This window comes from Amblyomma americanum, chromosome 6 (assembly GCF_052857255.1).
Source record: "Amblyomma americanum isolate KBUSLIRL-KWMA chromosome 6, ASM5285725v1, whole genome shotgun sequence".
Classification (NCBI taxonomy): domain Eukaryota; kingdom Metazoa; phylum Arthropoda; class Arachnida; order Ixodida; family Ixodidae; genus Amblyomma; species Amblyomma americanum.
In genome coordinates this window covers 19,747,503-19,769,475 of record NC_135502.1, presented here as the reverse complement: position 1 = coordinate 19,769,475, position 21,973 = coordinate 19,747,503, and the positions used below count along the sequence as shown (strand labels likewise).

At 47.3% G+C, this 21,973-nt stretch overlaps 1 protein-coding gene across 4 annotated transcripts in view; it reads right to left on the bottom strand.

Annotated features, from left to right (window-relative positions):
• The window catches only part of Dgk (diacyl glycerol kinase 1), a 418,312-nt gene that overhangs the window by 308,450 nt on the left and 87,889 nt on the right, over positions 1-21,973 (bottom strand). For all 4 annotated transcript variants that reach the window (XM_077668715.1, XM_077668709.1, XM_077668711.1 and 1 more), the window contains exon 2: positions 9,910-9,961. The gene's annotated coding sequence lies outside the window, so the exon portion shown is untranslated. The remainder of the gene's footprint in view (positions 1-9,909; positions 9,962-21,973) is intronic.

The window sequence follows — 21,973 nt, the reverse complement described above, 5'->3', positions numbered from 1 at the left end:
CGATATTCACTGCAGCAAAACATAAAGGAACGCCGCCCCTCCATGCGACGCAGCAGCGCGGCGCTGGCTCGCGTTCTCAACATTGAGCCTCACACAACCCGACTGCGGCATGCGGGCGGCGTATGGAAATGCAAAACGCGCATTTCGCATTCCGATCCCGAATTTCGGAGCGTGCCAGTTATTCGGCGCAACTTTCCTTCTTTTCCCTGAAAACTAAAATGAAATGAAACTGAGTCAACGTTTCCACGGAAACAGTTTGTCACTGGTAAGCCAAGGACGGAATACAAATGGAGACGGGAAGAAATATTTCCCGCGCAAAGCTGCCGAACAAGCAAGCTCTCGCCCAAGATATATGTGCCTCGTAGTCTGCAGCCGAAATAAGTAGGCAACACCGTTTCGCGCTTCCCCGCGGCAGTCCACGCTACACACCCGCAGCCACGTGGTATACTGCATGGTGTAACGTGTGCAAAATGCGCCGCCCCTTCAAATCTACTTTCTCTCAGTCGAAACCGCGTAACACTGCAGCCGCAAAAACCAGCCAATCAGAGGTGCGAGTTCGCAAGCACGTTCGCACGCCAGGACTAATAGTGATTGGCCGCTGCGTCGTTCGCTACATCGCGATTGGACAAGCCGTTCTCGCGTACACTCTAGTTGGTTGACTCTGGCTTGGATTTCAAGACGCTGCACGCTTTTAAGGTGGCAGAGAGAGAGCGTTACAGCTTTGCAATATGCATGCGTGCTCTGCTTCGCATGGTGTTAGGAAACAGTCGCGCTGACAGCAGACTGATTGGAAAGAGAGAAAGGAATGAGAGGAGAGGGCGAAGGGAGAGGTGTTGGTGGATCACGTTTTGTGGCCCCGACCGCACCGGTAAAAAATGGCACCCAGAGCGCGCTGGGCCCACCGAGAGGCAGTGCCGAACTGAACGCAGAACTACTGCGTTTCCACATGTTCCGTTCCCTACCGGACATAAAAATGAAGACGTCAAACAACGTTGGCGAAAACAAGAGCGAAAGCAGCGTCGTACTGGAGGAACGCACTCTCCCTAACGACGACGACGACTTCTTTTCGTTCAATGGGAAGGGGGGGGGGGGGGGGGGGGGGGTCACGGAGACGCGGTGCCCAATTCCGCTCGGTAGTCGGTATTGCTTTTGCCACGCGAGGCAATATGTGACTTGAGAAGCAAGGGAAAGGAGCCAGCTACGCTGTGACCCGATTCCTAGAGCGTTCCCTTGGGTTGGGGAAAAAAAAAGAAGATGCAAAGCAGAACGAATGCACGATGTCGCGTGCGGCTGTAGTGAGAGCGAGCCAGCGGGCTGCTATATGCCGTGTGTGCCCTTGAGAATAAAGCGAGTGACGAACGCACCAGGGATTGAAGTAAATTTTGCGAAATCTCGCACTAGTTCGGTTCAGGCAGGGATTCGTATAAGCGCCACGAAACAGCGAAATATGAAAGTATAGTCTATAGATGCTTTCTGTACAGCAAGATCAGAACGCCAGCATGTATGACAAAAAAAGATAAAAAATAGTAATTGAGCACTACTTAATTAGTACGAGAAAATATGATCAAAGTAATCGTGATAGAGCAGCAATAAAGCATTCCTTAACTTGCGCGCAGTGATGACACATGCCGCAATCAAAAATTCCCTAAATCAGACCCGAAATTTCTTATTTCCGACACCTTTTCTGTGCGGCAGCTAGAAAATTTGGTCAATCAGAAAAAAAGTGGTACCATTGGACCATCGGCTCTTAAAATTCCCCAAAACTTCGTGAAAATTCATTAACGCCCAATTTTATACAACAAATTCTCTGAAAATATGAAAATTCCTCAAATGGGCCATCTGTCTTCGCCAGCATGCTTGAAATACAGTTGGTACGAGATTGAGGTGCGCTTTCGGCTTAGCAGCCAACCTAAAAGCCCGCTATAAAGGAACCTAAAAACAGGCACTGAACGACAATTAGCAAGTTGGAGTGCATTAAAGCTCAGCTGCGCGATTAAAACTTTCGTGCCGCTTCCAATTGCAAGCTCCAGACCAAAAATAAGGTTCCACTCATTTGGTCTCTCTCCTTAAACAAGCTGCATCTTAAGTAGTCCGGATTCGATGCGGGCTCAGAGCTACTCCCTCGAACACAAGATGAAAGAGCTGGGACCCCTAATCACCGGAACTGAAAACAGCGGCCCGAGCGTGAATACCGGTTCCCGGTTTTTCAGTGGTACAGCCCTAGATATGCGAAAGAGACGAAGAAACCTTTCGCAAATACCAACTGGCCCCGCCATTCCCTCGTTTCACTTACAAGGGCTCTGTAAGTTTCACGTGGAAGTGATGCCGTTTGCTCTCTTTATTGCTTTCGGCACCTGCCCTCATTCTGGAGTTAAGCCCCGTGTCGTACTCCTGGAAGGACAAGCGCTTAATTAATCACCGCCACTAATGTTACTGTAACGATTACGGAGGCTGATGCCCACACGTAATGAGTGGGAGCAGTCCGGTAAAATATGCAGGTCTCAGTGCGTTTCCTCTTTGTTGCAGAAAAAACAAAAAAAAAAACAAAAGTCATCAATTATCCCGTTGCGTAGCAGAAGCACTCGCAGGTCTCCATTGTGGGATCAATGTATATGCCTGGGTAAAAAAAAAGATTTTAAGGGTCATTTTATGTCCTCGACAAGTATTATTCAATGGAAATCTAACCTATAACAAGGCGATTACAGAACAAGAGTCAAGCGTGATAACTGATTTTTTTTTTTTGTCTGAGCGGCGTTGAAACGAGTGAGAGGTAAAAGCGGAGTTACTCGAATTCATTTATAAAGCAGAAAATTTATCCTTAAATACTGAAGAAAGATTCCGCCAATAAATACTTCCCGTATAACTTCATCTGCTCAGGAAATATATTTCGCTCTCTCTCTCTCTCTCTGATTTAAATTTGTTTTCGTATATGTAGAAAATTAATCATAATCAAACATTCCTTTTGTTAGACGTACATCTCATATAACAACTGTTTTTGTAGGAGAGGCAAAATAAGACTTTAATAACTATCAAATAAAGATGCTAGAAATGCTAAATGGGGGTGGGGGAAAGGGGGGGGGGCGTGTATTTCTATAAAGAATGCGATATGGCTAAATTTGAGTCAGACTTTTAGAAGCCAGACTTTTAGAAGAAGAAATATTGAAGTAACACGCGTTCCAGAGAAATTGCAGAAGGGCTAGATGGTTAGTAATCTCAGGAAGTAGTACACCACTGTCTCGAGAACGCGCTATGCTAGTTCTGAAACGCACGTTAGTGACGAATGAAATTGTCACGAATGTGAACATAACCTGCACGTTGATGAGTTTACTGCAAATTATCTACCTTGAAGGGAAATTGTTTAAGAAGGGATTGGTGGTTGGAAACTTCAATCAGCGAGCTCCGGTCCAATAAGGTGATCGTGAGGGAATATAGGGTGTTACCACGGATCGTTCACATCCTCTCTCAAACCAATTCTGCTGATGCGCCGACATTCTTGCAAAGCCAGGAAGGGGCCTCCCCACAAGCTCCGGCTACGGCCGGGACACTGCGGTGAGCGGCACGCCAGGCACGTATTATCCGGCCCCGGGGTAAAGAGAAGCCGGCGGAAGGCGCCGCAGAGCTGGCTTCGCCTCCAGGCTTGACCGTCCGTAGACGTCTTACTAAAACAGTGCAGTGCCTTGGAGGCTAGAACTAGCGGGAGCTTCAACCTCGAGTCGAATCCATAAAACTTTCTCCACGTAAGAAAGGCTCACCGCTATTCCGCATTTATTTTTCTTTCTTTGCCAATCTTCTCCCTGGTAGTTGTTCTCGGCGAGTACCCTGGGGCCATTGTATATAACGAAGCGTTCTGAACTAAGGTTTCGACTGTTAGCATTCGCGAGCTCTAGCCTCAATAGCACTGCACGGTTTTAGCTACGAAGCACAGGAGCGGCAAGTCCCGTAATCGTACAATGGCTTGATTTTCTTGTTGCTTATTTTTTATTTAGTTGTTTTCCTTACCGAATACCGGGCTCACAGCTGACTCAACGTTCACGGAAGGCGCCGGACAGAGGTAATCTCGGTGAGAGCCGCGCGCTGTGCGATGATCTAATTGTCCAGAGTGTCCGGGACAATTCCCCTTCCATCTTCTCGAATTCTTTCCTTCCTCTTCCCGCTCTGTGCGTGGCCGTATTTATCCTGAGCCCGTTTACCGCTTGGCGTTACGAATGGAAGAGGTCGCCTAACCGTTTATCCTTATTGGAGCAAGCCTGCAGATCTCATCTCAGTATCCCTGAATCCGTGCTGGGCTCGGCGTCATACAATTCACCCTAAACTGATATGCTACTGAATTTCAGGCCGCTTTCTTTTTTTCTTCGCCCTTCAGCGTGCAATTTGAACTCCACAAAGAGCAACGGCAATGATAAAATGTTGCTGTTTTGTAGGCGCTTTATTCAAAATGCGATGACGAACAATAGCACTTCAATGTTTAAAGTTTGGCTTGCTCCAGTACTATCATAAGGCCTTTTGCCGAGGACAGATAGACATGATTTCAGCGTTCCATTACGAGATCTATAGCAGAGCGCTGCATCTACTTTGACCCCAAGCTTAGGTCAGGCGGAAAAATTCACTTTCTTTATGGACTACCGTGCAGTTCGAAGCCACGGACTACCTCTTGTCTCAGGTTTGCCGCCGAAATCCTTTTATCTTTTAAGAGCTCACTCTATGTGTCTGTCTCTCTCTCTTTTCACAATTTCATGAAAACAACAATGAAGCGTTAGAAAAACTGCTGCTGCCTTCATCAAATCACTGGATGAGTGAGAAAAGCTGTGATCATGCATGCACAGCCAGATTTGGTCCTGCACATGAACACTGGAAAAATCGTAACAGCCAACAGCAGGGCAGCAATGACCCGAGAGGGTGCACATCTGCCACAGCGCAAGCGCAGCTGGGCTCCCACGTAAGCGGATCACGGTAGTGGAATGCGGATCGCGCTATGCTAAATCTCTCTAATCACATTCGTCTGGCACTCCACATAGTATTGAAGCTCATGCGTTAGCCACGAGGCCCGGTCATCGCCTTTTGTTTAATGTGCGTATTAATTTTATTTGTTTTACCTTATTTCATTCCTTCAAGATCCCAAAACTTCGAACCATGATATCAAAAAAGATCGTGAGAGCGGCGATGTTCACAAGAGAGCTTTGCACTGATGACTGAGTTTCCTTCGTTTTATGCTTGAAGTGCCTCGGGTCTCCGATTATAAAGATTATGGCTTGTCCCCCGCGTCCCAGTTCAGCCCGAATCGGTTATGGATCACTTTCTGATGAGGCGCAGCCCTACGCATGAAATCGCATTGAGATCGTGGCGACGAGCTCTAGATATCCGATCAAGAGACCCTCAGCTGGTTAGGGTAGGCCGTGGGAACCGTTCTCCACTCAGGCGCCGGGGGCCTTTCTTAAGGGTTGAATGAACGGTTATTAGAACCCACCGCCTATGCTCCGAGTTCAACTGCAGTGGACGGCTAGTCCTAGTCTAAGATAGGATCTCGGCTCCCCACACAATTAATCCCAATTTGTTCCGTACACGTCGCTGAGGCTGTGCACGTCATAGAGGCTTTATGTATGCACGTTAATGTCTTCCTGCAAGGCCACCAACCGAGCGAAAGGGGTCACTTTAAACACTGCCGATAGCGCTCACTAGCAGATAACATCTCGCAAAGATGTCATCTTTTGTTAAACACCTTACACTGTGAAGCCAAAAGAAAGCAGTTCAATCAAAGTAGCGCTCCCCGCCAAGTAGTATCCTTACGCGAACTCCTGCCGGTATTAGTTGTTTCACAGATTCTTGTCTTTACATTCAGCTTGACGCATTCGCAGAAATAAACCAGGGCTTCGCCTGTTTTTGAGCGCTGTCGGATGAAACAGCTGCACCGCTGTCGCGTCCTATTTCTATAATATCTAACAACCACGCAGACATCGGGCTATCAAGCCCTATTTAATCTTCGCGAACAAACACCTCACTCTCTTGGGAACCATTCTGAGCGACCTATCTTCGCGCCCAGCAATGTTTCTCATAGTACGCCATTAGCGTTCAGCTGCAACTGTTCCGAAAGAACATGATCTGGCTTTTTTTTTCTGCCTAATCGAAACCTCGATGTCGGAGCTCACTCGATCACGATGTCAAGTGGACCATGCACTGCAAGCATGAGAGCTGGGCTAAGTTCGACCCGGTAGGCTTCGCAGCCTTTGACAAGACAACGATGCTGAACGGTCTCCAACGCGGGGAAGATGCTGAGACGTAGAGGAAACTCGAGGTGTGCTGTCCCATTAGTGCGGCAGTTTCCTCGGCAAATTATTACGGCTCGCAATTACGCAGCGTTCCTAGTTGTCCGAAACAGCCTCCCGCGTTGCCAGAACCCTTCCCGTTTTGCGCCGTAACTCGGAGCAGTCCGAAGAACGTCGCACGCAGTGTGCGCAGTGCGGTATAAGGGAATTAGATGCTCCGATGGGACACACGCGTGGGGATTATACTGCGCCGAGGTTGCCAGAATACTTAAGCTCGAGCACGGAAATGGTTTAAACTTACGTGTGCAGTGATCTCGCGACATACCGCGGCGAACAGGTTAATATGCGGATAAGAAAGAGGCCGCAGGCTGAGGGTTTAGCTCTAAATTGAGTTGTTCAAATTCGGGGCTAGGTGACAGCCCATTTGTTCAAGTAGCTCATTAATGGAAAGTTACTGGCGCGTCTATAGACACATAAGAAGCGTTAGACATTTAAAATTATGGCCGACAAGTTTCTTTAATTTTTTAATTGCTTCTCGGGGAAAGGAAATGGCGCAGTATCTGTCTCATATATCGTTGCACACCTGAACCGCGCCGTAAGGGAAGGGATAGAAGAGGGAGTGAAAGAAGAAAGGAAGAAAGAGGTTTCGTGTGGAGGGCTGCGGAATAATTTCGATTACTTGGGGATCTTTAACGTGCATTGACATCGCACAGCACACGAGAGCCTTAGCGTTTCGCCTCCATCGAAACGCAGCCGCCGCTGTTTGGTTCGAACCCAAAACTGCGATTATTTCAGTAAAAAGCCGCGATTTTTTTTTAATCGTACCTCCTTGCCGGAAGCCGGACATTAATTTTTGTCTCGCTTGACTATTCACCGTGGTCTTTTTACTCATTTGCCCGCGTATGTCACGGGTATTCTACTTCGCGATGGCTGGCCATTTTATTTTTTAACACGGAGAAACAAATTTAAGAGAAAGCAGACCCACGTGACGGTATCCTCGGATGCGTTATGGCGGGACTCGGGGCGGCCTAAACAAGGCCCAGAATTCGTCCTTGCGACGCGAGTCGCCGCTAGGGCTGTCATGAGACGTACGCGGACCAACTACTAACGCATCTCGTGTTGTGGAAGAACAGAGGCGGAAGGCGCAGCAGTAATTTGTTTCGATTCGCCTAGTGACACCCGCCGCTGATATACGGCGCTGGCGCGCATCTGACACCCTGCACATTTCTGCCAGCGCTAATGGAATGTCGGGGACGCATTAGTCATGCATGCTCCCGACAGCCGCGGGTCACTCCGGAGCCCACGACTGGATGCTGCATCTCTGCTGGAAAGAACTCCAACAGCGAACAAGAAGGGCGGGGGGGGGGGGGGGGGGGCAATAAAACACAACAGAATGATGGGTAAAGAACACAAACAGACCATGCGCTGTCTGTGCCTTAATATTTTCGTCCATAATCATATTTCTAGCGGTAGCATCTTTTGCCCCGTGGGCAATATAACAACGCACCAGTCGAAAAATGCTTTTGGGATCTCCGTGTCTAGACTGGAGGCTGAATTTTTTGCATAACACTGATATACTCACTGTGTCTCTTCTAGAACAGCGCCCTTGCCCTCATGCAGGTGACGCACGCGTTCATATGACCATTGTGCTATTGCCGCAAGATGCATTTCTTCTGACTAAAAAAATAAAAAATACATGCGCCCAATAATAATGTAATACTCGATCCCTCTCAACTGTATTACTGTTTCCTATGGCAGAACTGATATACGTACCTCTACTACGCACCAATTTAGTGGCACGCTTAAAAAAAAACATTATGCATTGCAACGCTGAAACTCGACGCAGACAGGTAACTATTTTTAGACAGCTAGAGTGAGGGACATCGCATGAGTGCTGCTAACACCTTAAGGTTTTAACCTGTCAATTCGTGAACAACAAACTTTCTCTCTCTGTGCGTTTTTTTTTTTTTGGGGGGGGGGGGGGGGGGGGTTGTTTATCCAGATTTGCGACATGTTCGGAAGTGCAAGAGGTGAAGATCTCGAGCCACACAAACACTTTCAATTCTAACTGCGGCGTATGCGGCAACTGTCGCGCCAGCCATTCGTCCTCCGCATTGAACTCCAGCTTCAGCGAAATGCACTGCTCACCAGCAAGAGCCAGGCAAGTCGTACAAACCCCCTTTAAACCCGCCGTGTTCAGCAAAAATTTCAGCCAGGTTTTTCAACGCCGTATATCACGCGGCTGAAAGAATGAAAACTTTGCGCGAAGCTAAGCCGACGCTCCAGATTTGAAACATCCACGCTCCGGAAATGCGACAGGCGACTGCGTGCCTCTGCACATTGCTGGCACGGCTAGCGTCATGCTCGGCGGACCTTCCCGTCAGCGGGACTGGAATGCCAACAACGTCAACTTTCATAGAACGGACGCTTGAAAACAAGCCAAACTCGTATACCGCGAAGCAAGAGCAACATACCGCTGTCTGCAGCGAATTCCGCAAACAGCTGGGAAAGAAGATGATTCGGAGAAAAAAAAAAACAACCAGCATGTGGGTGGAAACGTTAGGACTGTTAGTAAGTACGGTTAGCGAGCAGACACGCGTCAAAACAGTAGAGAAAGCAGAGAGGCAATTACGCGAACGCCGGCTCTTCATCTGGGCGCGGAAGGAAGCGGGTTCTCGAGAAGACCGCGGCCAGAGCGGAACCGACTCGTGTGAGCAGGCCGATAACGCGGCAAACGCGGCGGGCGCTCATTAAGTACTTCAGGGCGTAGGGAGGAAAAAGAAATTAAAGAAAAAAAAGAATCAAGCATTTTATTTTTCTTTCTTTCTCTTTTTCTCTGGAGAGGAGCCCTGATAAAGGAAGGTTCTTAACGAAGAGTAACTAAGTTTTGCTCTTGTGTTCCTGTAGACTGCGCGAATGCGACCGAAGTACGCAGAACATTCGTGGCGCATTGAGCAAACGCTCCTCGTCGGTTGTATCGCTCGTTCATAGTTGTTTATAAATTAATTGAAAAAGTCGCAGAGAAATGCCAGGCCATAGGCGCCCGAGGTAAAGGGACCTGTTTCTATAACGCGTCGAGTGAAAGGTGCACAATGAGCGTGGGCTGCTCGAGAAGCAAGCTTTATTTCAGAACTCTTTCCCCTAGATCAATCTGAATTTACCTGAATAAAGAATTTGTACATCCGGTTCTACGGCAAAACAAAATTTTCACGCCTTCGCTATTGTAAACATTTGATATCCTCGCAATCTAGCCTGACACACTCAACTCAAGTTCAGTTTGCGTCACACTGCGCTGTTCTATTTTTGTTGACGATTCGATTGTAACTTGATTTGATTTGTGAGGTTTAACGTCCCAAAGCGACTCAGGCTATAAACAACACCGCAGTGGAGGGGCTCCGGAAATTTCGACCACCTGGGGTTATTAACGTGCACCGACATCGCACAGCACACGGGCCTCTAGAATTTCGCCTCCATCGAAATTCTACCGCCGCGGCCGGGATCGAACCCGCGTCTTTCGGGCCAGCAGCCGAGCGCCATAACCACTGAGCTACCGCGGCGGCAAATCGATTGCAACTGTATTCCACGACGCAGGCAAAACCATTACAGTTGACCGGTGTCATGAATAAGCGTTTTATATGCGTCAACTTACCAGCCGGCTTGGCTTGAGATTTCACTTGTCTCCAGAAGAGGCCAGGGACAACCTGTAAAGCACAAAATGTTGTCGCTTTAGTATTTGTTGCAACTGACTAACTGTTAACAGCAAACATTGCATCCACCTCGATGCGAGGAATAATGTGCATTATAACTGATATCGAACACTGAGGTATTATCATTGTACGAGCCCTGGGCCAGGATGGCTCGCTCAAAACCCATACAAGAATTTATTTAGACAGTCTGTAGACTGTCCGTAGACGTCTGTCTATAAAGTCTATAGTCTCTCTATAGACAAACCATTGATAGCAGTCTATAGGCAATACATATTCTATTGACAGTCAAAAGACAACTTATATATTTATGTACATACACTTGTAGTAGACATTTGTCTAGACTATGACAGACAAAATTAAATATCTATAGGAAGGCGGTGAAGTCTATAAGAAATCTATAGACTGTCTATAGACTATTTTTCTAAGAGAATGTTAAATCAAATCTAGACATGGAAGGACGTTAACGTAGTTAAAACGAGCAGAACGTGCGAAAGCACACCATCTGAATGGGAACTGCATGAAAGATATCGTCAGCTGCTATCGGCAGCCGCGCACGTGAAGTAGGGGGATGGGGGTGAGAACTTTATTTAGTGAAGAGAGTTTGCAGGCCAAAAATGGCCCTTTGAATAGGTGAAGTCCTTAGTCCGGGACCCCGCCGGACGAGGCCGCAGCTCGCGCCCGGTTGGAGTAGAGCCCTTTGAGAATCCAGCCCCAAGCAATTGAGCAGGGCTGCATCCCATGCCTCTCGGAAAGGGGAAGGGAGGGGGGGGGGGGTGCACCTTGACGGAGCAGCTACTCAAAGGCAAAGATCAAATGCTGAGACTTCACATATACCCCGGGTTTTTCAGCTGTTCTAGTGAAGGTTTTCGCACTAAAAATCCAGTTCAGGTCTGACCACTTTCCAACTGTTTCCAGCTGTTAATAATGTGTACGGTAAAAGAACTATCGCCTATGCCACTGCTAAAATTTGGAACCAACTTCCTGCTAACTTAAAAGTAGGTCAATTCTTAATCGCTGATATAAAAAAAAATTTCCGGGGCCAGCAATATTCGACTATAACTCCACTATAAGTCCGTGTTTTTTCCGAACTATTGTATAATTTCTTGAGCATTTCGCCTTGCTTTGTGTATAACTGTCGCATAACTGCTGTTACATGAATTCTGTGTAAAATACTGAGTTGTCTTGCTATAATTATTTTTCGCACTTCCTGCATGGGCCCAAGTCTAGCCGAGAAGGCTAAGGGCCCAGATGATTCATATGTACTTCCTACTAGTCGTCTGAATAAAACTGATTTTGATTGATTGATTGATTGATTGATTGATTGAATTAATTAATTAATGTGAACGCAAGCACCGAGAAAAAGAGGTTTCAGTTTCATGGGGAGCATGAGGGCTGACACGGCTGCTTATGATTCCATATTATCAGTGCTCTGATACCAAGCAGCATCCGTTTGAGCCAATTCTGCAGAGTCCAATGAGTATGGAACACTGACAGCTTATAGTACGCTATTACCAGGACTTCGATAACCACGTGTCTTGCGCCAGCGGTTAAATGTGCAAATCGGCGTATTTACTGCCGCTGCTGCCACCTCGTTGTTGTGATGCATTCTGCCATAAAATGATATCTTCACCCCTTTCACTGCGAAAGCAAAAGCGAATTCGACATATCTAGGCTGCTTTATTCGTGCGAACTGCATGTTACCATGCAGGTGCTACATGTCTATAGCTTACTCATCGGTTTTTTTTTTTTCATTTTAATAGCATTTTATCAATTTTGGTCCTCTCTGCTAGGTCTTTAGACTCCAATGTGCTTAAAACAAGCAAATAAACAAACAATGAAATAAACAAACTCCTTCCTTACTAGAGTGCACAATGACTCCTTCACTGAGTCCCGTGCATCCATTTGCATTTGCAATGCCCCTGATTGTCGTTTTCTCTCAATCACAAAGCGTTACATATGTTTTAGCCACAGACGGCAAGGAATCGGTAAAAGTTAGTTTAAAATTTCCATTCGAACGCACGGAGAACTAAAATTCTATTTATTGTTGGTTGTGTCGTTCTAAAACACTTACACGGAACATTTATACACACACTTTGAGCGCTGTTGTATTCCTCTATTTCATTTACTTCCCTCCTTTTTTTTTCTTGAGTGCTTTGTTTAGAAGTAGAAAATGACGAATCTAAAGTTGAACGACACGGACTGTGAGCACCGTAAGATGTTACAACGTGTGAAGCGTTAAATTGATTTGAAATATAGCTTATCAAATCATGTTCTCTGGTATTCAATTTGATTGATTGATTGATTGATTGATTGATTGATTGATTGATTGATTGATTGATTGATTGATTGATTGATTGATTGATTGATTGATTGATTGATTGATTGATTGATTGATTGATTGATTGATTGCCACCTAGGTGCTATGCCATTCGCTATTTCCCACACGAGAAGCCTTCTTTTCGAGCGTTTGCACTCTTTTATTCCCTCTATCAAAAGCGCTTGCATTTCCTCGAAGAAACACGTACCCACACGAAAAAGAAATGCTTGGGATGATTCACGATGCCCTCACAATGACGTTCCCACCAAACGTGCGTTGCACAGTTGCTTGACCAAAGCTTCCAACCGAACATTCGCAGCGGAGCAAAAACACCATAAAGGAGGGATAAGAAAAGGAGAAGAGGGTGAAATGATGTCGCAAGTTTACAAACGACTTTCGCCGCGTCCTTCGTGGCGCGACGCTCTGAAACAGCGAAGCGGGGACAATTGTGTCGCCGTCTCGTTCTCCTCGGCCCGCGTTCACAGCAATCAGCAAGAGAAAAACAACCTGCATCGCTTGTATCGAGGCGGATCAAAACAAAACAACAAAAAAGTGGTGGAAGCAGGGGTGCAACCGGCGGGAGAGGGCATATCGATCGCGCTCGCACCACGGCGCCACTTCAGCTAGGCTCCTTCTTTGCAGGAGGAATCGATGACCCAACAAATATCACGGCCACGTAACAGCCTGTCCCACAAAGGCAATGCGGCCGCCGCGGACGCAGCCGTCGTCCCGGCACGAGAAAGCTCGCGCACGGCAGCGGTCAACACACCCACGGCGCCTCCTCTTTCCTTTAGCCTCTCGCTCTTCTATCATCCCTACTTTCATTTTTCTTTTGCCCATTTCGTGTCCCGTGTACACGGCGGTGTGAATGCCCCGCGCATAAAGGGAAAACCCCTGCGTTCACCCCTTTTGCGCTCAAATGGAGCGTCTAATTACTTGTTCATCTTTTTCTTCGCAAACACCGCCGAGCCCCTTCCTCCCGCATTGCGCGTGATCAGTTGTTCGTCTCCTCGCTTTCCACCCTTGCAAGTTTGCAAAATCACTGCTGAGAAACTTTCGCCACCCAGCTGCGAACAGCGCCTCGTTGATCGCTCCGCTTTACAGATTCGTTGGAGGGAAAAGCAGAAACGAGCAACTCAATTCGGGCGGCACACAGAGGCGTTCTCTCTCTCTCTCTCTCTCTCTCTCTCTCTCTCTCTCTCTCTCTCTCTCTCTCTCTCTCTCTCCTTTTTTTCTCCGCGGCGCTCGCTCATTGTAAGCGCAGAACCGCTGGCATTCATTCTTTCCCTGTCATCTGTGCCCTCCTCGGGGAGGCTCGTGTGCGATAAAAGTTTAATCAATGCAAGCTCTCTTGGGTTTTTCTCTTTTTCGCAATCAGTCAAGGTGGGTTTTTCTTTGCACATTTTTTTTTGCAATGATAACTTTATGAGGTATATATACAATCCGCGCTACAAGCCGTTGCTGTCGTCGTATGTCATAACAGAAAACCTCCTGAATTCACGATATTACTTAGTTGCCCAGGTGGGCGCGAGCCGTAAGGCACATGGTGACGAAAGGAGGAAGCCGCTCTCCAGAACGCTCCGTTGGTTGTCACGTGGTGCATAATGTAATGGAAATTTCAGAATAGCGCACAGTATGTATCATACTTAAGGGGAACACGCGAAATGGTTAAATCTGATGTTACAGCCGAGAGAAGTAGTTCACGCAGCGAAGCAACAAAAAGAATAAAGCCGCAGAGCTCTCGAGAGGAGGAACCTGAATGCGGTCCTTATTCGCGGTGAAACCCGTGAATGTGTGTTACCCCGACGGGCTACGCGCAGGGAAATACGGGTGCACATGACTCCTCGGGGCCACCTGCGCGTGCGCAATGGCGGTAAGCGGTAAGGCTAAGCAGTGTACGCTATGCTGAAACTTCCTCCTGAGAAACCCCGCCGCGGTGGCTCAGTGGTTAGGGCGCTCGACTAATGATCCGGAGTTCCGGGCTCGAACCCGACCGCGGCGGCTGCGTTTTTATGGAGGAAAAACACTAAGGCGCCCCTGTGCTGTGCGATGTCAGTGCACGTTAAAGATCCCCAGGTGGTCGAAATTATTCCGGAGCCCTCCACTACGGCACCTTTCTTCCTTTCTTCTTTCACTCCCTGCTTTATCCCTTCCCTTACGGCGCGGTTCAGGTGTCCAACGAAATTTGAGACAGATACTGCGCTATTTCATTTCCCCCCAAAACCAATTATTATTATTCCTCCTGAGAATAGGTGTGCCCTCAAGGACTGTGGTTTCGACTTGGTAAAGTTATCGCCGTCACGGGAAAGAGCGAAGAGAGCCAAAAGCCTTTGCTTTTTCTTTTTCTTTCTCTTTACGCATTTCGCACCAAACGAGAAAAGCGCAGAAGATCAATATATATATATATATATATATATATATATATATATATATATATATATATATATATATATATATATATATATATATATATATATATATATATATATATATATCCCTCTTTTTTGTTTTTAAGTTTTTTTTAATGAGAGCGACAGCTATGTTATCCTGGGTAACAAGTCCGCATGTGAACAGCGGAGAAAGAGTACTGGCTATCTCGCGGCATTGGATCCCGTCGAGGCCGGATAGGGCTTAAATCCCCCCCCCCCCCCCCCCCCCCCCCAACAGCAGCGCGCAGGCTGATGTATGCAAAGACTGTTTCGCAGCACCAGGGTATATGCAGTAAACCTGCAGCTTTATTTTGCATGCAACATGAGTACTTGGCGCAAACCTAGCTCAAATTTAGCACGCAGCCTCCAAACCATTAAATTTCAGGAAATTCGCAGAAACTAATTCATTGCATGACTACGGGTGATAACGATCGAAAGCGCCGCCATGACCAGCACAAAAGAAAGAGAAAAGAGAGCTGAAGAACAATAATGATCAGAGCAGAAATGTGGAATATGTGCGCCTAAATTAAACAGTAGCAGCGCAAAGACGGAGGTAGCCTGCGTCTCTGGCTACTCTCCCCATGGTACATAGAGATGGGCTACGATTAAATTGAAGATAACAGCAACAACCTGACACACTCGTAATAACCACGTCAGGTTACCACAGGCAAAAAAAAAATAAGTCTGGGATGCTCAGATTTAAGCACAGCACAACGCAACGACTCGCGATGCATTTACACATTATCTGCCCCGCTATACCAGAAGGCAGTGCTAGATTTGTGACTTACCAGCCCATAATACCTTTAAGACGTTCATAAGGCTACCCTGATAAAGATGCCAAGATGACAGGACATGTCGTCCGGCTGTCTTGTAGCCTTGAGTTATATGGCGCCCAGTCACTACACACACTCTCGAAAGCCGCGACAAAGGAACAACCACTATAGCGGCAATCATTTTTTTCTAGTCACGGCTAGCTTCGGCCAGATGTATGGGCCACCGATCAATACTTGTTGCTTCCTGTCAGAACCTATTCCGCGACTTTCCCTCCGGAACACTGGATGTCCACGGCCAACTCTTGAGGGAGAGCGGCTGCGTTTTCAACGCTAACAAAAGCTCCGCCGAAGAAAAGGAGACGCACAAAAGGTGCTCCGAACTCTGCTCTTGATTCTTCGCCTTGCGTCACACCAGTAAAAAGCAGACGGCACAAACAATGAATCCATCGATTTCTCTGTTTTCAAAGGCTTTCAATGTAGGCACAGTGCTCATCTCTACGCATGCGAGCACAATGGAATGAATGAACACTACAGCCTGCCTGTCTGTCGCCCAGGCGTATGTCTTCGCGTGTGGTCACGGGCACGTTACAATAGCTAAAGTGCCTTGTCATTACCTCATCCTGCCATCGTCATGTGGAGTAGCCTGCCGGGTATATGATCTGGCCAACATCTCCATCTTTCATTAAAGAGCGCCTTCTTCTCTTCACCTGTATGAAGCTATGTTCACGTCCCCAGAACAGACTTGGATATAAAGAACTCACATAAAGTTTGGATAGCGACGCCATCGCCGTCTTTGCCGCTGCTTTATGGAACAGGTGGTGATTTAAGTGGGGGCAACTGTGACGCTGAGGAATAATAAGAACGAATAGCGTCGCGGTTATGAGTATCAATTTCAGTTACGTTTACTTTCCTCATTACTTGCTAATCGCCGCCAACACAAGGAACTGTCGCTTTCTGCTTGCCACGCGAGGCGCGGTATCAATTATGTTGGCTAGACGCGAAGAGGTCGCTCCGCAAGAGTGACGGCCATGCCAACCGCTTCTGCAGTGTTTGTGACTGTCGAAACGATGTAGGAGCGTTATGAGGATCTTGATAACGTGTCAGGGATCTTTAGATGCAGTGCAGCTGAGAACCATAGCCACTCAGCTCCTGACGACTGCCGAATTCTCACGCTGACCTAGGCTGTATCGAGCTGTTTCCTATTCTTTTGGTGCACAAGCCTACCAAAAAAAAAACAAACAGTTCGTTCGTGATCTATACGCCGCGCTGCCAGTCTGCCTATGTGTTGTCAGCGGCACGTGACAGCGGAGAAATTGCGTTGGGAGCATTTCAACAGCCAGCATATTGCGATGCGTGGCAGTGTTGTGCACAAAGGTTCTATCCATCTCCACTTGTGATCCATACTATTGTGACCAAAAGCAAGAGATCGGAGATGGCGCATGGCGAAGACGTCATCATCGAGAGCATCGCCCGCGTGAAAACCATGCGGGAAATGCATTTGACGAATGCGCATTTATGCAGTATGGGGAAAGGCTGTTTCATTTTTTTTTTTTTGGCATCTGGCTGCGCGGTGCACCACGTGGAAACACTGGAGCAGTCACAGATTTGTTAGAGGTGGATAATATATAGTAAATATAACGGTGAAAATGACGGCGGCAACACGGAAAACCAGCACTATCTTGTCGGTGTGGAAAGACATCAGATCGACACAACAGCGAAAATAAGCAAGTTTGGAAAGCTGGCTGCAGCAACGCCGCACCTATGCGCATTCAAAATATGATGACGTATGCGTCGGTCAAAATTGAAGCCAGTCTGGGGACTAGGAAAGAGCGCTAAAGCAACAGCCAGTTGTATGCAGTAGAAGTGAGAGCTGCGCGACGATCCGTAGCTTATTTTTGTCAGACACAAGCGTCCATCTACACTGAAAATAATCTGCTTTCTCTCTTCAATACTAGTTCTTGAGAATAAAAAACGAGAGAAAGACGAGGGTCGGAGGGGGAGGAGGGAGAAGTTGTGCTGCCTCGTGACGAACCGGCAGATAAAATTTCAAGCACTCAAAAACACGTCACGCAACTCTCGTTGCATTGTTTCTCAACCTCCCACACACGCACTTCCACGCGTATCAAGGAATAAAAGGCCCGGAAAAGACGTCAAGAAGGAAAGCAACGACGTCTCAAGCATGCGCGATCGTGTTACAGGTTTAATGAAGCGACTTGTCTCATCGACATCCTCGAAAGCTTACGCTGTTCTTTTTATTTCGCATCCTTTCTTCCTTCTCCAGGCCTGGTTTCATTATTGCGCGCAGCGCTCTGACGTCGCCCACATGGACCCCATCATTTTGCGGTGCACGGCGTTTTAATTCTTTGGTACCTTTCAAGTCTATTTTTAATTTTTTTTTTTGCACTGGCGTGTTGCAGCGTATTATTTACGACTCGCTTGCTGCTTTTCGTTGGGCCGATGCATTAAAACGATTCTTTTCCTTCGATTCTATTCCTGTAAGTATTCATATTTCCCATAAACTACAGTTGAATGGAATAACCTCACTAACGACGCAGTTACACAGAACTAATTAGCATCGTTTCAAGAGCACCTGAAACAATTTATTCTTATTGTTTGCCTTTTTGTATATGCTGTTACGCACATGCATCCACCCTGCCATGGTCTTGAGCAAGACCGCAGTATGTATAAGTAAATGAATAAACGAAACCCGTATAATCCGCAGCTCCGACTGGCGGAATGCGACGATAGCAAGGCCGCGGCGTCGCTTGAGCTAATGATAGAAAGAGGGAAAAAACAACAAGAATGGAATAGAAGTGATAAAGAATAGTTTCAATATTCCGGTCCTGGTGCTGGCGCACCAGCATCAGGTAGGCCTAGCTCGAAATAACCAAGGTGATAGTTCGATGCACGTTGGGGTGATGCAGTTGATAAATTTATGGCGCAGCATAGGGCAGGATCACTAGAAATGGAAGATGCGCATGGATGCTAACCTTTTGTGTGTCCACATATTCCACTTCGCACTTCAGAAAAATGTATTCGAAAAGTACCGCTCCTGTCTCTTGTCTTTGGTGTCTCTTGTCTGGCAGACGATACAGTAGAAGTCATGAGTCTCACGCAACACTCGAAGTGAAGCTTTCGGCTGCCCGCGTCAGGAATTAGTGGTGAAGAAAGCTGCACCGGCAGTTCGGAGAGTTATGAAACGCCGCTCATTATACCTGTCCCGTTGATGAGGAAATTCGAAAAATCGCTCTAGCGTAGCTGTCAATAAAAGAAAAAAACTGAGCGAAAACGGACGTGTACGGCAATTTTCTGAGTAAGCGGACCTTTGTAACCATACACTGCATTTTGTAATGATTCTTTTTGGGTTCAAGGGCTGACAGCTAGCAAGCAATGTGCGTGTCACTTGTTCTGGTGTCCAAGGCGGCGCTGAAGAGTAGCAAAGAGACAAAAAGAACAAATAGAGCAGCAAATTGTTAAAAGGTTTATACAGCCCCAAGGCTGCCATTCGTTCGACAGCTTTCGCAGTAGTTGTACAGGAGTATCCGCCACTTCAAGCAAATCGTCCACCGTGGTGGATGGTGGGAGCCAAGGCAGCACACCAAATGGCAACTTGTGATGTTAAACACTTGAAGAGAGTCCTAGTGTGAAACGCTCTAGAGGGGTCCGATACTCAAGGTGTAAATTACTTTCAACGTGACTCCGCTCATGCTTGAAGTATTTCAGGCGTATAACCAATCTAGCGCATTTTTCAGACGAGCGAGGATTAATACAAAAGTCAGAGTAAGCGAACAAATAAATCGATTAGAGCACAACGCCTTACTGCAACATTCACTGTAGGAGCGTCATCTGGGCCAGGAGCTTTGATTGGCAGAGAGATATTTTACGTTCCCGTAACTCCACGCTCAAGAAATTATCACATTTACCTAGCAGCGTGTGCTCAAATACTTCCAGTTGTGTGCATGGCTTAAAGGAGGATTCCTAATGCCGCAAATTTACGACTATATCACGACGGTGCAGGTCTCCAAAGCTGCTGAAATGTTATAAAGGACGCTGAGTTTGCAAAGGGAGAGGAAGGATGGGGGTGTAGTACACATAATATGTGCTGAAGGAAATCTACCTCCCCTCCTGTCTCTTAAAGGAGCGTCGGGATTGACGCCCACAGTCCTTCGGGAATGTCGAAGAAGTCACTTCCGGCTCTTGAAGCGTGCAAGAAATGGAGCGCACATAGATAGGGAACGACGTACAATAAGCTCAACATACCGCTGCATACGTCTACATCTCCCTATAGGACAGCAAAATAAAAAAGTAAAACAAAAAGAAAAACGAATTCTTCCCAACATGAAACTATGCGAGAAGAAAAATAAAATGCGCATGGCGGCGCTGACGCTCGATACGTATATCAGCATTAAGAAAGTTTACGAGTAACACGTTTCACGCTACCAGGCAGAGTTTGTCGAGAATGTCGACAAACCAGCCGAGCGGAGAACTCTGAGCGCCAGGGAAAAAAAAAAAGGAAATAACGAAAGTACTGCACGCAAGCTGCGAGTTTGCACACGCGGTACGCGTTGCCTGCGTCCACCTCTACGCGGGCGCATTCTCGAGTGCCTGTTTGCTTGCGTTGTGCATCGGGCTCGACATACGCCGCCGTTCGCGCATCGCAGTGCGACCATTCGCGCTCCTGTGCACGTCGCGAGCATCGGCCCTTCTTCACCCAGGCCGTCTCTCTTTCCCCCGCACCTCGCAACTGCCGTTCCGCGCATCTGCCGGCAGCCTTTTACATGGAAAGCGCCTTAGGAACCCGCTAAAACGTGCTATGCCTGACAACGAGGCTACCTCGAAAAAGAGAGCAGCGGTTTCTTTTCGTCCCCGGCTTTCACGGGCTGAAATGGCGACGTGCCCGTATTAACCGTGCGAACAAGAGAACCGGGGTTTTCCTCTCTCAAGGCTTTCTCCAAGCATGATTACGGTGTGTTGAAATGATGCAGAGGATAGGCAATATCAATATATTGTAGCGTCTCTAAGTGAAAGCGAATTCCGCGTACAGAAACTAGAAATAAAATAAAACTATTGCACGGGCAAACAATGCGGCCACAAAAGAGCGTAAATACGGCATCTCCGGGACATTCTTTCTGTGAAAATAATAAAGCAACGAGGCCGCAGGGACGTTAACACATTAGCTCGAATAATGAAAGTAAAGCACGGATAATCGATAATGCATCATACAAGAAAGCTATATGCGTGGATCGCTTTTCTCGTGTAGCAATCGAGCTGATGATGACCACTTAGAAGCGACTAACGGCACATAACTCGTGAAAAATGGTTTTGCCGATTTCTTCAGAATATCTGCATCAGCAGAAAAAACGGCCGAGCATTGCGTTGATTCAAGCCCATAATCAGTGAGCAAAAGACAGGAAACCACATCGAGGCGTCTCCCGAAGAGTAGGTTCCGAATTTTCCCGACTTTGCGCAACGTCAGCCATTGGGAGACGCACGTCACAAAACCATACGACGTGGCCTTTCCAGTGACTATCCTGTCTTCCTTATCATCCTTCTTTCCTCTTTTTGCGCCCTGTCCTCCCCCTTCCTATACGACCATTGCTCTCTCTTTAAACCCTCCCCAAGCACAGTACCAAGAAGAGGTTACTCAAACGTCGGAGGAACTTTCCGTTCTTCAATGAAAAGATCTCTCTTTCTTCGTCAAGGTTGTTTTTTTTTTCTTTCTTTACGCCTAACGACCAACGGAAAGTGAAGCATCCGTTGCATAAATGCAGAATCACATACGTCACATAGTGCACACATGTCCCCTTCGTCTTCTGCTGCAATTTATATACAAACGGACGTTGCGGATTGTGAGCAGCAACACACTGACGAGAGGGCTCAAGGCATTCACGAAAGAGTACACGAAGGTGGCGCAGCGGAGGAGGAGGTTGCACAAGGGCAATTTATTCGCTTGGATTCACAAGATCACGATTGCATAACGCCGAGGGCGAGTCCGCGCACAGATATATTACCGGAAGTTGGTGGCATCGTATCTATATGAGACAGCAAGGGCCGAACAAAAAAGAACCAAATAAACAAAAGCCGGAAGGAAGACATATTGACTCATGAAAAAGCGGACGTAACGACTGAAAGAGTCTGGGACGAATCGAAAGAGGCCGGCCCCGAATGAGACGAGACGCGCCTGGCATTCCCGATTGGGAGACACTTGGGCCGACCCATTGGTGCCGACGACGAAGCAGGCCCCGTATGGGAAAGGGAGGGTTCCTCGGTGTCGACTCAGGAAATGGAATGTCATTCAAAGTCCCTCGAGCCGGAACGACGCGACGGCGGGGCTCTCGAGGACAAGGGCTAGAGCCGCTGGCGCGCAGACGACGAAGGCGGGAACCGAGTCGAGCGCTTCTGGTTCGTTCCGACGTGCCATTTGAGAGAGGCCTTGGGACATCTCCGTTTTGAAGCAGCGAGGGCGCACAAGAAAAGAGGAGTGTGG